Genomic DNA, 6,865 nt, shown 5'->3' with positions numbered 1-6,865 from the left:
TGTATTTACTATAGAAACCATTACAAAACAACACGCGCATTATGAATGATTAAAATTATATTAAATATTGAATAATTCAAAGGGAAGACGAGATGATTTAAAAGACAATTATCATATTCATGTCAAATTTAAAATGTTCTCAAAGGTTAGACTCAGAATCACTCTCCTAATTGTTTCTGAAGCAGATACGTCCCGTATCATTTGTACTGATGAAAACGAATGAATAGGACAATGGCCTGAAAATGATGCTTTAGGAATCTTAAAACACACAAATAAGGCGATGTCCTTCCAACAAGCTCATTACATGAACCTCAAGCTGTCTAACACTGATCCAAGCTCCCAGTTGTAGGTGAGAAATGACAGAATTGATTATGTATTTGCAGCCACCTGTAGTTGGAGATGAGGCACCTGGCATCAGACTGCTCCCTGCTGTCCTATTGGCTGATGGTGAGACTCCTGTCCAATAGAAGTGGCCTCCCCCTGTCTCGCCCCCAGCTCTGGAGCCATGCTGTGCAGCAGGGGCAGCAGGAGCTGCTTTTTACCCCAGGAGGGGCTCACTCCTGCTGGTCCGCTGGCTCGCTCGGCTCCTGTCCTGCTGACCGGGTGAAAAGGAGCCACTCGCCAGGGACCTGCCCGCCTCAGATTCCTGCACACATTGAATGCGTCTCACACCTGGAGATGTGAATTTGTACTCTGTCTGAACTCTATTATTTGTGCGATATGAGAAGCAGTTGGCATTTTTGATACAGATACAGTCTGAGGTTTTCATGAACACTGTTTAATAATGCAGGCAGCACTTTAGATAACTTAAATCAAGCTGTTGAGGTTTTGATATTACAGTAAGTACAGTTTGTGGAGTTATATTAAATTACATTATATATACACTACTGTTCAAAAGATTTTTTTTTTTTTTTTTTTTTTTTTGCTAACACATTACTTAAAGGATTAGTCCACTTTTAAATTAAAATTACCAGGAAATTTACTCACCCCCATGTCATCTAAGATGTCCGTGTCCTTCTTTCTTCAGTCGAAAAGAAATTAAGGTTTTTGAGGAAAACATTCGAGGATTTTTCTCCATATAGTGGACTTCAATGGTCTCCAAACGGTTGAAGGTAAAAATCACCTTTTCAGTGGAGCTTGAAAGGGCTTTAAACGATACCAGACGAGGAATAAGGGTCTTATCTAGAGAAACGATTGGTCATTTTCTTAAAAAAAAAAATTAAATGTATGCGCTTTATATTAACAAATGATCGCCTTCAAGTGGTTCCGCCAAAACCGCGCTTCCATATTCTTCAAAAAGTTTACGCTGTATGTCCTACGCCTTCCCTATTCTACTTACGGAAAAAACGGAACTGGCGCCACGTTCGTTCCGTAAGTTGAATAGGAAAGATGTAGGACATTCAGCGTAAGCTTTTTGAAGAATGCGGAAGTGCGGTTTTGGCGGAACCACTTGAAGGCGATCATTTGTTCATATAAAGCGCATACATTTAATTTTTTTTTTTTTAGAAAATGACCGATCGTTTTGCTAGATAAGACCCTTATTCCACGTCTGGTATCGTTTAAAGCCCCTTCAAGCTCCACTGAAAAGCGTTCAACCGTTTGGAGACCATTGAAGTCCACTATATGGAGAAAAATCCTCGAATGTTTTCCTCAAAAACCTTAATTTCTTTTCGACTGAAGAAAGAAGGACACGGACATCTTAGATGACATGGGGGTGAGTAAATTTCCTGATAATTTTAATTTAAAAGTGGACTAATCCTTTAAGTAATGTGTTAGAAAAAAAAAAAAAAAAAAAAAATCTTTTGAACAGTAGTGTATATATAATGTAATATAATATAACTATTATATAATTACTTTTATAATGCTTTATACATAAATGCTTTTAAGGGTTAATTCGCCCTGAAAATGAAAATTCTGTCATAATTTACTCACCCTCATGTCGTTCCATTCAAATGACACAAATGACTAGGGTGAATGCAGGTAAAGTGGGCCGTTTAAGTTTGATTGCACTGTGCTTAATGGGTTTACACTTTAAGAGCATGACAATGGTTTTTAATTAAAGAGACACTATTTCTTTAAATGATAAAATAGTTTTGGTTGATACACAATGACACTGGTGGGTGTGGCCACACCTCAAAGGAGGACACCCTCAGTGTTAAAGGTAGAAAACCCTCTGACATAACATTTCTAAATTATAAGGTTGCTCACTAAATGTAAACAAATATTATTGTGACAGTTCCTATTTTGTTTGTTACTACAGTTAACAGGAAATAAAATGCAAAAAATGTAACAACAAAGAATTCTTGTAAGGTATTTAAATATGGCTGGCCCACTTTGGCTGAATGTGTTAGATAAAGTGGGCAACCTTTAATCTTCAGTAATTATATTCAAATTCATTAAATAAACTGGCATTCATTGATTATTTTATAGTTGACATGTATAATCTACTTTTAAGAAAACAGAAGTGAGTGTGCCATTAGGAAATTAAAGTCAAGAGATGGAAGAAAGCAAAGAAAGAGCATAAAAATAAGACAAGGCATTAAGTTCAATCTGTGGAGTGAAGAAAGGATGAGAGGAGCAAAATGTAGATGCAGAATATACAATTTTAAAATATGGACACAAGTGTTTAGAGAAAATATAGACAGAAAAAAAAGTTTTACAATATGGTTACCATATTAAATGTTCCTCATATTCAATTTTTGTTAACCTATTTGTTGTTGCATGTGTTATAGTCCAATTTTTAATATGTTGTAGAATTAATTTTCATCCATATTCTCTTTTCTGAATATTCTGATTTTAAAATTTAACATTTTCTATCAGTAGTTTTAAATTTTACACATGCATTGAGTAAACTGATGAATTTTACTCTTAGTTTTACTCTTAATATGTTGTTGAATATGTTTGTTTGATAATATGGTTAATAAATCATGTGTTTTTAATTAATATACAGGATAATTTTTGATAAATCATGGATGGCCCACTTTACCAGAAAAGAAATTTTGAGCATGACCTCAAAATGTTTATTGGTATATACCTTGCAAATAACGCATTATATCAACTGTATTCAAATTGAAATATTATAGCAGGACCCTAAAATTAACATAAGTAATAAAGAAAAGAAAAAAACATCTAGGTATCCAAATTACACGTTTAACAAAAAGTGGCCCACCTGCATTCACCATATACATCAAATAATCCTGGAAAAAAATGTATTATGGTTTCCACAAAAATATAAAGCAGCAGAAATGTTTTTAATCTGAAGTAATGGAGTAATGGCTACTGAAAAATCAGCTTGTCCATCACTGGAATACATACACTACATTTAATATTAATATTGCTGTTTTTACTGTATTTTGAGCAAATAAATACAGTTTTTGTGAGCATAAGAGATGTCTTGAACAGTAATCTGTTCAGAAATCTTTAGAAACATGTCTTTGTTCCTTTTAAAGTATTATAAATATTATTTTTGAATATTACTATTAAAATTATTACAATGAAAATCCATTACTCTGGTGATAAAAACTCAAAAATGGTTAAAAACCTTCCGTATTGTTTGTGTCTTCCACAACAAAAAGAAATCTATGATGGGTGGCCAGACTGACCACAGAGCACAGGTTTGGAGATGGCCACTCTGTATTTTCTGCTCAGCGAACCATCAAGGTGGAGGTGGCGAACACATTTGAGCGCACACACTCCATGAATAAGTGCTTCCATGTGACGCCAGGCATTATCAAACAAGTAATCATTTCAGAGGGGTGGAAGGTGTGTGTGGGAAGAGAGTAACTGAGAGAGAGAAATGTGTTATAATTACAACCAGTGAAGCATAGTCTTCATATAAAATGCATTAGTTTGACTTGACACATTAATTATCTGTTTTTGCAGATGTTTTGCAGCATTGTTGTGCAAACAATTTTAGGGGGAGGAATTATGGGAAAGTGAGCTGAAAATAAAATAAGTGGGAGGTTTCTTGCAGATTTACCTTCATTCATGCAGAGAGAGCGAATCGATGCAGCTGGAGAAAATGGAACCGAAGCGAAAGGATCATCCCAACAAGGTTATCATTACACCCTGCTCCTCGCCCTAACCCCTTCAATTTTTCTACCCACGTGGATTTCAATGCACTCTCCGTTTTTTGGCGGTTTGTTGTAGTGGCGAGTAAGGGGGAGGTTGCAAGGCTTCCCATTCAAGCATCACAAAGTACCATAATCAGGAAGATAAAGAAATTACACATTATAGATTTCAAAAGGAGATAATGGACTATTTGTTTGTTTTTATGCTTATTTGTGCAAATCGTAGGTGCTCAGTGAAGCCTCACAGTTGAAGGATTGCTGCTTTTCTTTTAAAAGATCTTAATTGCAATGCAGGCAAAGCGCGTTTTGTTTTTCCCATGGCGAAGTGGATGGCGGACACAGCTTTGTTTTAACACCGTTCTTAACAAAGGGAAACAGATTGTGCCTTTTAGTCTTCTAGACGTCCTCGTGGAGGATGGGAGCATGCATTTTGTCTGAATGCGAATGTTGTTGTTAAAACAACAGCAGGAAAGAGGATAGAAAAAAACATCATCAGATTCACCGTTATAAGAAAGAGAACAGGTGCCTTTCTTGCATAAACAGCTCTAAAATGTCATGAATTATTGTCAGTGTATCAGAAAACACAAAGTTTGTTAGGTTTTAAACTAGGTTTTTTCTTTTTAACCCGATAGCAAATACTTAATATACAACTACATCGATATTGCTAATATTGATACCAACATTTTTAATGATATATTTTGATAAATTTTTTGATTCCCTTTCATTATTAACACTTCAGTTATTTCAAGTCACCATGAAATCAAAATGGGTAATTCTTTCTTATTTTTTTTTTTAATGGAATATTGCAGTATTCACTTTACATTACAGCAATAGCAAACCACAATCATCCAATCAATTTCTGATGGACAAAATCAAGTCCCGCCCTATATTTTTCACTCTTCACTCGGTTATATATGTCACAACAGGGAGGAAAAGACTGTTGCAACTTTTAGTTCTATAGTTTCAAGTTTTATCAAACACAGCATAAGCAAATGAGAAATGTTAGCTAACATTTAGCGTTGTCATTATTTTGTGAAGTGAAATAACTCTGTTTGAATGTGAGCTGTGAATGGCCGACTTTTTACACGCCAAAGACTTTTATACACATTAATTTGCTAAATGATTATGCTAAATATGTATTAAAGACATTACTATATAAGAAATCTCTAAGGTTTGATATTTTCATGTGAAGATTGACCCTCTTACTGCATCAATTATAAAGAAGCCTATCAATATTACAAGGTTATGATATACAAAACAGAGAATGCAAAATCATATAAAAAAAAAAAATGTGCGGTCACATTTACAGATGCTCCGCGAAATGTTGCGAGTGCAATTCAGTCATCTGCGCTATCAGGAGTTTCGTGAGTATAACCCCTCCTGTTCGAACTGCCCGCTCTAAGCGGGACTTGAACCTTGCATGGGAACATGGGAGTCGGGGGCTCTAACAAGGAAGCTAAAGACTGCAGTCTCTAGTATCAGTCGCTAGAGCCTTTTGAGATCAGGGGAGTGAGGTTTACTCGCACAGCTCTTACTGGCCTACGACAGTTACACTCACCCCCCTAAACCTCACTCCCATCTGGATCATGGCACCATTGTAACCCCTCCTGTTCGAACCCCCCGCTCTAAGCACGACTCGAACCCTGGTCCGCCGGCATGGGAGTCGGGCGGTCTAAGAAGGGGGCTAAAGGCCACAGTCTCTTGTGTCAGTCGCTAGAGAGCCTTTTGAGATCAGGGGAGTGAGGTTTACATCGCACAGCTCTTACTGGCCTACGACAGTTACACTCACCCCCCTAAACCTCACTCCCATCTGGATCATGGCACCATTGTAACCCCTCCTGTTCGAACCGCCCGCTCTAAGCGGGACTCGAACCTGGGTCCGCCGGCACACCAGTCGCTAGAGAGCCTTTTGAGATCAGGGGAGTGAGGTTTACACGCACAGCTCTTACTGGCCTACGACAGTTACATGAGGGCGGATAGGTTTCCACACATTTCGCTCATGTTCAAGTTGGTCACATGGATTCACCACGCTGCCTGGTTTGTGTGAGTAGTGCTTCATACAGTGGTAAGCTATTAACAATGGGTCTTTTTTTTTTTTTTTTTTCAAATTTTTACTAATATGAATACACTTTAAGCTGTTGATATTGAAAAATACACACACACACACTCATCTGATGTTTATCTGTCTGTAATAGAATGCTAATATTGCTACTCTTTCATGCCCATTCTGAATGGCAGCCATGTTGGCTGAGGTACCAGGCAGCCAGAGGAATGAGAAGGAAAGATACCATTGGCACTGCTTGGATTTTACATTTCAGGGGGGTTATCGATATGTAGTCCTTTCAGCAAATTTACAATTTGGAAGTAGTGAGTACTGTACATTATCTACAAGACATTATCTGTTTTATACATACAGATTGCTACCAGTGGCAGCTGGTGGATATTAAAATAGAGGAGGAACACTAAGTTTTAGCAGTCTGGGGATCCCCTCCTGAGTATTTTTTCTTATTTATTTATTGGCTTAAAGTGTTAGTTCACCCAAAAATGAAATTTCTGTCATTAATTACTCACCCTTCATGTCGTTCCAAATCCGTAAGACCCTCGTTCATCTTCGGAACACAAATTAAGATATTTTTGATGAAATCCGTGAGCTTTCTGGCCTCCGATAGACTGCAATGTTATTACCAATTTCAAGGCCCAGAAAGGTAGTAAATACATCGTTAAAATAGTTCATGTGACTGCAGTGGTTCAACCATAACATTATGAAGCAACGAGAATACTTTTTGTGTGCAAAA

Source organism: Ctenopharyngodon idella, chromosome 17 (assembly GCF_019924925.1).
Source record: "Ctenopharyngodon idella isolate HZGC_01 chromosome 17, HZGC01, whole genome shotgun sequence".
Lineage (NCBI taxonomy): Eukaryota > Metazoa > Chordata > Actinopteri > Cypriniformes > Xenocyprididae > Ctenopharyngodon > Ctenopharyngodon idella.
The sequence above is the reverse complement of the archived record's forward strand: the minus strand, read 5'-3'. Positions refer to the sequence as shown.